We start from the raw sequence: 10860 nt of genomic DNA on the forward strand, positions 1-10860 counted from the left end.
CCTACCGGGCACAGCAAACACCACTGTCCAGGGGGAAATTTTTAAAGATTCCACTAACTTTACACTGTCCAGCTTTCGTGGCTTTATTAAAGCGCTCTCTTCTTTAAAGTAATACTAATGCTAATGAGATTCCATCCAAAGAGCAGATGCCTGGATAAAGAGGCTGGCCAGCCAGGCGGCTTTCTCCATCCTTCCCCCGTCCGGTTCTCTCCTGCCCACTCCCTTCCGACGGCCGTGTCTCTAACGACGTGAAAGACCTACAAAGCCTGCTTCAGGATGCAAACGACAACCACGGAGCAAGGACAGGACCCAGAAGTAGGGTGACCAACTGGTGCCAGGTTCCCTGGGACTATTCTGGTTTTTAAAGTATAAGTCCTTCCACCCAAGTACCCTCTTCGTCCTGGACAACCGAGTCGGTGGGTCTCCCTACCCCTAAGGAAGCACACCCCAGCAAAGGCAGGTGCGGATGTTACAGGAGGCCCTTCCCCTGCCTGAGTGAGGCCAGCGGGGAAAGGCGTTTAGCTGGTGCCCTGTAAGGAAAGCCCGTGGGCTACCTCAGATCCTCGCGGCCTCCTCAGCATCCTCCTGAGAAAGTCATTTTAAACACCACACCATTTAAGAAAGCTTTACAAAGACTATCCAATGACAGACTCCAATAACACGACGTACTCAAGAAATCCTCACCTAAGTGCCGTAGCTATAGGGATGGGGGTGCTTCCCTGGCTAGCTCCAGAGATCCTTGAGTTTATACCATAACTATTCATCCCAAGATTTCTGGAATCCAGCACCAAGACTGGGGGATGGTAAATACTGAATAGAACAGACCTTAACAGTAGCTCGGAGAAGGCAGTGGCACCCCACTCCAGTACTCTTGCCTGGAAAATCCCGCGGACGGAGAAGCCTGGTGGGCTGTAGTCCATGGGGTCGCTAAGAGTTGGACATGACTGAGCGACTTCACTTTCACTTTTCACTTTCCTGCATTGGAGAAGGAAATGGCAACCCACTCCAGTGTTCTTGCCTGGAGAATCCCAGGGACGGGGGAGCCTGGTGGGCTGCCGTCTATGGGGTCGCACAGAGTCGGACACGACTGGAGTGACTTAGCAGCAGCAACAGTAACAATAGCTGCCACACTGCAGTGCTCTGACGTGCAGGACGACATGCTGAGCACTTTACAGGAACGGCCTCGTGTACTCACGGTGACTCAGTGAGGTTGACTGACCTCTGTTTTCCAGGTGAAGAGACCAAGGCTCAAGGTCATCAGGCAGAGTTCATATTTGAACCCAAACTATTTTGCTTCAAAAGCTCCATGTTTTCAACACTGCAACTGAATTAAGTTCAAGTAAGGTGGCCATTGAGAAACCCATATGCAGGTCAGGAAGCAGCAGTCAGAGCTGGACAGGGAACAACAGACTGGCTCCAAACAGGGAAAGGAGCACGTCAGGGTTGTATATTGTCACTCTACTTATTTAACTTCCATGCAGAGTACATCATGAGAAACGCTGGGCTGGAAGAAGCACAAGCTGGAATCAAGATTGCCAGGAGAAATATCAATCACCTCAGATATGCAGATGACACCACCATTATGGCAGAAAGTGAAGAGGAACTAAAAAGCCTCTTGATGAAAGTGAAAGTGGAGAGTGAAAAAGTTGGCTTAAAGCTCAACATTCAGAAAACCAAGATCGTGGCATCCGGTCCCATCACTTCATGGGAAATAGATGGGGAAACAGTGGAAACAGTGGCTGACTTTATTTTAGGGGGCTCCAAAAGCACTGCAGATGGTGACTGCAGCCATGAAATTAAAAGACGCTTACTCCTTGGAAGGAAAGTTATAACCAACCTAGATAGCATATTAAAAAGCAGAGATATTACTTTGCCAACAAAGGTCCGTCTAGTCAAGGCTATGGTTTTGCCAGTGGTCATGTATGGATGTGAGAGTTGGACTGTGAAGAAGGCTGAGCGCCGAAGATTGATACTTTTGAACTGTGGTGTTGGAGAAGACTCCTGAGAGTCCCTTGGACTGCAGGGAGATCTAACCAGTCCATTCTAAAGGAGACCAGTCCTGGATGTTCTTTGGAAGGAATGATGCTAAAGCTGAAACTCCAATACCTTGGCCACCTCATGAGAAGATCTGACTCATTGGAAAAGACTCTCATGCTGGGAGGGATTGGGGGCAGGAGGAGAAGGGGATGACAGAGGATGAGATGGCTGGATGGCGTCACTGACTCAATGGACGTGAGTCTGAGTGAACTCCGGGAGTTGGCGATGGACAGGGAGGCCTGGTGTGCTGCAATTCATGGGGTGGCAAAGAGTCGGACACGACTAAGCAACTGAACTGAACTGAAGGTGGGTGTATATGTATGTATATATATATGTATATATATACATATATATATATAAAATAACAGGCCAAGAACTGACAGAGGAGAGTACCAGATACATTTCTTTTATTCTCTCCACTTTCAGTTTTGCCATTGCAAGGGAAAAAAAGGCAGAAAAGCAGATCAGTTATGAGTTAAGCTCACACATGCAGCTAAGGCGAGGCAAGGATCTGAGTTAGAAGAGCAGCATTGTGCCTGGCAAGCAGCAGACACTCAGTATTTGGATAAATTTAAAACACAACCATGCCTAACATAAGGTTTCAGTTACTGATGCTCAGTGTTTCCAAGGCTACTTTACCCACCACCATAGGTGACTAGATGGAGCTTCTAAAGGGGAAGTGTGATGGAGCAGGAGGAGATGGACAGGCACTCATCCCAGTCACCGAGGGCTCCCTAATGCACGGCTGAATCAGCTGCTACTCACTTAAAATGATGGTTATCCTCATGGCTCACACAACAAAGGGGCAAATTCTCTAAACAAAGTACAGAGATCTATCCTCATGATCGCCAACCACTTCCAATCTCATTTCACCTCAAAGGAAGCAATCTGCAAACCTACAGAGCAACACAACTGCAGAAGAATATCACACTAAGCACTTTGGTTTTGAGACATTTATCTCCATTCCATTCATTACCCGTCAAACGGAGAACACTATGTTAATGTATTCTTGGCCATTTTCTCCAAGCAGCTGAACACATTTCCTCTTTCAGAATAACATAATCCATAATGATCAAGCATTCCTATCATGTGAATGAGTATTCCAAAATCTAAAGAGGTGAGGGAAGCTAGATGTCTCTCCCAAAGGCACTTACAGCCACAAGTGAGCTAGGAGGCAGGTGAGTAGCCAGCTGTGGGCAAGGGCCACCCACTCATATCAAACTCAAACCCAGTCTCGTTGAGACTGTGGGCCGGCCTGCGAGGGTGTCGAGTTCTAATGCTTATGACTGTACGTCAACAAGAAGAGGGTTTTTTGGTTTGTTTTACTGTTGTTTTGGAAGAAACAGGCCAACTCACGTCAAAAACAGGCCACCAATGACAATTCATTTTGTTAGAATGATGACTCTCTGTGCGCATGTTCGCCTCCCGACCACTGGGATGCACACACTGCAGGCTGGCAGCTCTAATCCAATTCAACACTTACTCATTATTAATGTAAGCTGGGGAAGCTCTTAAAAATTAGTTTCTCTCTTCTTAACTTCCTTTCATTCTACAGGCCAAAAGCATCTATAATTCCTTTATCCCAATAAGTCAAAGTCATTTCTCTGCTATCAATGATTTAATATTTATTGAGCCCTTACTTTCTGCAAACATGGTGGGCAATACAAAATAGGGTCAAACTTCATCTAGTCTTCATCTTCAAGGAAATTATAAGAGAACTGAGATTCTGCTGTCTCAGTCTCTATACCTGCCAGCCCACAGACCCCTTGGGAAGAACTGTACCCCTAACCCTCTCCCCCAGCTGAGCAATGACTTGTGATATGTGGTCGGATGACAAACGACATCCTGGGAAGTCTTTTCAACACTTCTCCCGTTATGTGCACGAGCTTGAGTGGGTCTCTGCTCTCTGCAACTAAACAGAAAGAAAAAGACACTGCAATCTCAGGTGATAATACAGGGCAATTGTGACAAGTGCCCTTGGTAGAATGAATGAGTGAATACTGAGTGAAGTGAGAGGGAATTTTGCCAAAGGACACTGTAGAAGTCAAGGATCACTATGAACCAAAATGATGGAGTTAAACTTTTTAGGAGAGTTAAGAGCTGAGTCACCTTTAATGATGGGGTATCATGTGGGAGAGGACACTGCAGGCCACAGAATATTCCAGAATTAAGAAATAGGCTATGGAAAGCATTTGGGGGGACTAGTAGGCTAACCACTCCAGCTAATGTGGTGCTTTCAAGCCAGGCACAGCAAAAGTCAAAGTTGGACAGGAAGTTGGGGGTGGGAAAACCAGGCGTGAGAGTTCTCAGCTGGGAGGGAGAAATCAAGGAAGATGTGGGAATTGTCACTAAAGATGCCCAGTGCATCTATTAAAAAGCAGAACACCAGTGTCAGTAACCACGGTCCCCATTTGCACGGCATATGTTTCCACAGTATCTCTCAAAGCTTTTACCAAAAGCTCATCAGTTCTTACGGATCCTCAGTGAGGAGTACATGATGTGTGGTAATCTGGATTTACTAATGAAAGTGAGGCAGAAAAGTGACATTTCCTTTGGTAGGTGGGAATAAGATGGGGATGGGGGCACAGAAAGAGACAAGGCAAGCACAGTGTCCATAGATTCCATTTCATCACAACTTCGCTCCCATCAGCAGCCCATCTGCATCTGATCATCCCATCCCTTGCCTGAAGCCTGCTCCCCCAGGAAGCCCATGTGATGTTAGAATAACCTTTACCACGCAGGATGTTGCAATGAGCTTAAGCCATGCAGGGATTTATAAGTCAAGTGGAAAATAAGGCATCCTTTCCACCCACCCCTGCACTCCCAGCAGACCACAGACATCCCCCAGCACTGCCCCCCCAACACACACATACACACACACACACACACACACACACACACAAAACTCCACAAAGAATGTGCTCCAAGACCACAGCAGACACATCAGGGCTCCACCAGGAAATCCCAGGCCTCAATAACTACCCAAAGGAAATGCAAGTCCCATCTACAGAGGAGGACTCTGTCCTTAAAAATGGCAGTAAGTCAACTGGCAAAAGAAAACCCTAAACCATGTAACAAGTCCTTATTTCAACCTGGAATACACGGTGCAGCTCCCAAAGCCCTGAAGAAGGGTCTGGAACCCCAGCACCTCCTCCCTTCCAGCTTCCACGACACAGAGGCCCGCCGTGCCAGCAGTCACGTGCCCTCCACCAGCGTCTTCGACCTGGATGGCCGACTTCACGGTGAAGGTGAAACAGTAGGAACTCAGAGGCCAAACACGATCGAGACATGTATTTCAGAGCTTCCCAGAGACCCTTCCAGACGGGACCCCAGGGCTTCATTCCCCGCGGCTCACTCTGCGCCTCGCCCTTAGCTGGGTCCTGGGGGTCTCGGGTGAATCTGCACCAATCCCCCAGGGGTTTCTCACCTGCCCATCTCCACTTCTGAGCCCTGGTGGGTGCACTCCCTCAAGGGAGCTGGACTGGAGAGCAGCCTCTGGACTTTCAGTCAACACCGAGGTCCGAGGTCACTGTGACTCAGGGCCAGCGACCAGTTTACCATATCACTTGTCTGCAGAGTCGCTTTTGTTCAGTCACGTCCGACTCTTTGCAACTCACAGACAGCAGCACATCTACAGAGAGCCTTCTATAAAGACAACCTCAACCACCTGATTAGTGACCAGAAGCAGCACTATCTCACTCAGTTCCATACTTATGCCAAAGGGACATGTCAAACCCTAAACATTCTAACCGATGATTCATTCGGGCCCACTCTTGCTCTTTTTTGACCCTCAGCTGCTCCAAACAAGCTCAGGAAGGCTTAGACAAGAGGCAGATGGCGAGGGAGAGGGAGTCTAGGAGCTACACCTCTCTGTTACATAACGCTCAGCACAGAAACCTCCCAGAACCAGCCTTGGGAACACCTCCTGGCCCATCACTTCAGAATAAACCACGACTCAAAACGGGCAAAAAGAGAAAACAGTTGTCACTTTGGTATTTGATGACCAATGTGCAATCCTAGTAGCAAATAGAACATCAACATATTAGTAAAAACAGGTTTGGATAGGATCAGATTCTTTAAGAGACATACCATTTGTTCATTCAATCTACACTTATGTAACTCTCAACGCACCAGCCTAGACCCTGTAGGAACACACAAGGCCACTTGTGGAAGGTTGTCGGTGCTGCTCACCTAGACCCCGTTTCCCCCTGTTCAGTGCAAGGAGCAGCAGGTTACCCTTAAATGGGGTCACAGGAGGAGTCCTCGAAGCAGCATCAAGTCACTTCCGGGTCAGACCGTGTCCTGGTCAGAGCAAGATCCTCAGGGCCCCCTGCCCCATCGCAGGGACCTTTCATCTAGGCCCCCGTCAGGATCACACCCCACGAAGCTGGGTCCTTGAGGGACTGCCAAGAGCAGGCCCAGCTGCTGACCGTGCTGGACACGGAGCGTGGGACGGAAAGAGCCGTGTTCAGCCACTGAGATCCGGAAGGCACGTGTCACGGCCGCGTGACCCAACCTATCTTGCTGACACCTCACTGCTTAAAAAAGACCGAAACCCGCCAAGGTCCCCCTCCCACCCCACCCCGTTTTCTAAGACAGAAAAGCAGAATTTACTTCAAAATTCAAGTGCAGCCCAAGTAACACCTTGAAATGTAAAGGGTGCCAACAGTGAAGACTGGCAACTAACAGTCTCTGAGATGCAGCTCTGAGAGAGCAAGGAATGAAAACAGAAGGGCCACCAACAAGGGGGAAATTCAACCATCCGCACGGGATTCAGCAGAGGAGCCGGGACACCATGAAGAAAAGGTCCCCTTCCGACCACAGGCCCAGTCACGTGTGAAGCAGTGAGCACCCTCGTGAAGAAACACTCAGGCAGAGGCTGCATGGCCGCACGAGCCGCCTCCTCAGAGGCCCAGGACCCTGCTCTGTCCCCGCCTCGCTAGCATCCCCGAGCCTCGAGTCAGGTCTGCAGCGCTCCGTCACCCGGAAGCTCCCTGGAGGGGGTTCGCTTTTTCGTCTCCACACCCCACCCCAGTCTGGCCCTTGACAGTGCCGAGCCCAGCACCCACCAAGTCCTCGATAAACATCTCCCAAACGAAGTAAATGAGCACTGTAGGAAGAACTCAGCTCTGCAGGCCAAAGCCAGTCTCGTAACCTCTAGGGCTCCTCCAACCTAAGAACTAAAATGCACCACGGCCCACATCTGGGAGTGGGGAGCCCGCCCTGAAAAGGACAAGTTAAGCATCAGTGTGAGGCTTGACCAGGAATATTACCAGACTCGCTTGAAAACCACCGTGAGAGCGAGCCCCGGGCCCTGAGCCGGGTGCTCTGCTCTTGGACGTGCGCTTACACGTACAGGCAGCTGCTTTCCCGTGTGGAATTCTATGTTGTGAGGTATTTATTTTTTCTATTAAAAAAAAGCCACACCCTTTGTTTCTATTGCATTATTACACTCCTTATTATCCCATCACGTGGCTTTTCCTCTTGGGCACACACCCTGCATTATTGCTGACATCAAAATCACTTGTCAAAATACCTCTACCCTAGCCCCACTACACCTCTGATCTTTCCAGAGCACAGGTCTCTGTTTCAGCTGGGACAGGGTGGAAACTCATCTGCTTCTCCCAGAGACACCTGAATGCTCTGAGTAGAAGAAAAAAATGCCAGCATCACTGACATCTTTTGAGGTCACCTTTCCAAACAAAATTACCCTAGAGGGCAACAACAGATCTTTGAAGTTTTTAAATTATATTTTTTTAAGGGATTTGGGCGGGGGTGGGGGCAAGGTGAAGGGAGAATGTGCCACAGATGTCGAGCGGGGACTGCAGTGTAAGAGAGCACACGGGCCGGCAGTCCTCGGCACCCCTTCCACCTACAGAAGAAATCTTGATCCACTCCTATCCATTCTTCTTCCCTGCTTCTCCCGGAGGACGCCCAGACTCTGCCCTCCAGGACACAATACCCACACCAAGGTGTCCTGAGCCATCTGAAGGTGAGGCTTTCACAGAGCCTTATCAAGATAACCCCAGGTCTGGTTAGGTTGCCATCAAAACAGAACTATGCTTGGAAAGGAAAGAAGAGGCCACAGTTTTTGGAAAAGAACCAACAACCTAGAGATAAAAGCAGACTGAGGGCCTAGTGGTTCATGGCTACATAAATGGAAACTTCGCTGAAGCTCCATTTTCCCTTCTCTTCTGCTCTCCCAACAGCCCTCCCACCCACCTCCCAGTAACTTAACTGCTGGCACATCCCTCCTGCTGTTGCAAATATTACAATGAAGAGATGGGGGAAGAGACAGCATTTCATAAGAAGGTTACTACATGTGACCAATGCCCTAACAGAGCACTGGTCAAATTTATAATCAGCCTTACAATGATACCTTTTCAACACATGATATTCCATTTACAGACTGAAGCCAAAATGTATTTCTACCGATAGGAAAGTAGACATATTCAAACCCCACATTCCCAGACAACTGCCGATTACATCAAAACTGCCCTAAAGGAAAGCCAGTGGAATTCACACAACTCCAAAGGCAGCCTGCCCTCAATGACTTCTTCAAAAGGAAGGTTTAAAGTCATTTGCAATTTCTTTCTCTAGACCGGGAGTTTCGGCGGTGCCCTCTCCTCCACACAGACAGGAATGGATGGTGTGACGCGGAAACCATCAGAGCCGCCCCTTGCAGACACCGCTGACCCAAACGACCCGGGGACACCCAGGCGCCTACGCGGATTATCGGGGTTTACCTGCATCTGTCCCCGAGGCCCTTTCGCCCCCTTCTGCGTGATGACATCAAGTGGAAATGGCACGCGTTTGGGAGGCAAAAGGCTGACAAGCAGGAAGCACAGCTGAGCCCGAGCTTTGTTCAGCCTGCAGTGAAATACACGCAGTAAGGGTTAGACCCGCGCAGCAAAGAAACGCAAGCGTCCTCCCGGGCAGAGCGGCGGAGCGCGGCACCCGGCCGGTGCAGGCGGCGGGGGTGTGGCGGGCTGGGCCGCCCAGGCGCCGAAGCGCGTCCTAATTGTCTTTATAGGCTCAGTGACCACCGCCCCCAGTCCTCTGCAGTCTCCCCCGCCCCTAAGTTATCCTCCGGGGGTACAGCCTCAACTAGCAACGATAACCCCTCGGAAAGAAAAACAAGAGAAGGCGCAGGACGGCATCGCGGAGTATGAGCAAAACGCCCTAGGTAAACCCGGTTACGCCGGGGCGCGGGGCGCGCCGCCCCCGCCCAGGCCGACACTCCAGCGCCGCGGCCGCGAGCATCCTTCCCCGCGCCGGGTCCGCCGCCTCCCCAGCTCGCTGTCCCACTGCTCTGGGTCTCTCCTCTCTCCACCCTGGGCGGCGCTCCCCGCCCCACGCCCACCCTCGGCGGGAGGGGCGCCGGCCGCCTCCCGGGCAGCGCCCAGCGGGTCCGGCCGCCTTTGTCCTGCCGCTGCCCTTCCCGCAGCGAGTGCTCCGGGCGCGGGGTCGGCACAAAAGACCCCTAACATCTGGCCCTCTCCCGTTGCCTCTCCTCCCGGGAGGGGCCGGATCCGCAGGGACAACTTCAGGTGCCGGGCAAGGCGCTCGACAAAGGCGCCCCAGGGGCGCATCCCCGGGGGGCGCGGGGTCGGGGCGCAGCCGGGGCGCGCGCACACGCATGTGCACCCCAGGGGCGCGCGGCGCGGGCCCGAGACCAGCTCCCAGGACCAGGGCTCCAGAGGGCATCCGAGGACTCGGCGGAGCCGCCGGGCGCGCCGCTCCCCGCCCCGGCCGCCGGCCCGACTCCGCCCGCGCTCGGAGAAGCGCACTCCGGGGGCACCTCCCCCGCGCCCCGTGGCTCTGCCCCCCGCTCCAGGGTCCAGAAGACGCCCCCCGCCGCGTCCCCGTAGGCGCCTCCCGGCTCCCGCTGGCCCAGCTCGGGGACGGCCGCTGCGAGGGCGCAGACATCCCCTGGCGCTCCCCTCGCCGCCCGCGACCCCGGGGGGTTAGAACGGAGCAACAAACCGAAACTCACCGACCTCTCCCCGCGGCGGGCTCGGGCGCTCCCTCAGAGGCGGCGGCGGCGGCAGCATCGCCGGGTCCCCGCGCGCCCGACCCCCGCTCGGCCGGACGCGCGCCCCGGGTGCGGGCGGGCGCGGGGGGCGCGGCGGCGGTGCCCGCAGCCCCCGCTCCCGGCGCGGCCCCTCGGGAGGCGCCCCACCTGCCCGGCCGCCCTCCGCGCTCCGGGCCGGACGCCGCCGCCAGCGCTCGGCTCCGAGCCTGAGCGTGTGGCGTCCCCGCCCGGGCTCCGGCACCAGGAGGCCGGCTCGCTCCCCGTGGCGCCGCCCCTCCCCGGCAGCCCCACCCCCCGCGGGTCCGCACTGTCCGTCTGTCTGTCCGGAATCGCCGACCACCCCCGGGCTGAAGAGCTGCCCGCCCTCCCCCGCCGCACCCCAGGGGCCCAACCTCGGCGGGGACGCGTCGTGGTCCCTTCTCTGCGCGCGCGGGACCCGGGCTGGCCCGAGTCAGGTGTGAAGGAGGCCGGGCTCCGCCGGCGGGGGCGGGCCGGGGCGGGGCGAGGCGGCGGGGCCGGTCCGCGGCGCGGGCCCGGACCGCGCGGGGCGGGAGACCGTCACGTTTCCAGAAACTGCGCGTCCGGATCCGCGTCGGTGCTGGTCCTTTCTGGCCGCCCCTGCGGGTTCCTGTGGCCCAGGCAGGGCGGGCTCTTGGTTTGGTAGAGGAGAAGACGCGGCCACAGAAGCCGGAATGACACCCGCCACCTGGCTCCCCAGGATTCGGGGCGGGGATGGGGGGACGGGGCAGGGGGTAGCAGGGAGGGGCACGTCCTAGGGCCGTGGGAAC

General features: G+C 54.0%; 1 protein-coding gene across 4 annotated transcripts in view; it reads right to left on the reverse strand.

The window, feature by feature from the left end:
• The window catches only part of RNF152 (ring finger protein 152), a 78944-nt gene extending 68412 nt beyond the window's left edge, over positions 1–10532 (reverse strand). The window contains exon 1 of one of the 4 annotated variants that reach the window (XM_024984448.2): positions 10465–10532. The gene's annotated coding sequence lies outside the window, so the exon portion shown is untranslated. Of the gene's footprint in view, positions 1–8783; positions 9665–10033; positions 10289–10464 lie in introns of those variants that run through there. The other 3 variants (XM_059881106.1, XM_024984449.2, XM_059881105.1) reach the window with 3 other exon arrangements.
• Positions 10533–10860: the final 328 nt, after the last annotated feature.

Source organism: Bos taurus, chromosome 24, assembly GCF_002263795.3.
Source record: "Bos taurus isolate L1 Dominette 01449 registration number 42190680 breed Hereford chromosome 24, ARS-UCD2.0, whole genome shotgun sequence".
Lineage (NCBI taxonomy): Eukaryota > Metazoa > Chordata > Mammalia > Artiodactyla > Bovidae > Bos > Bos taurus.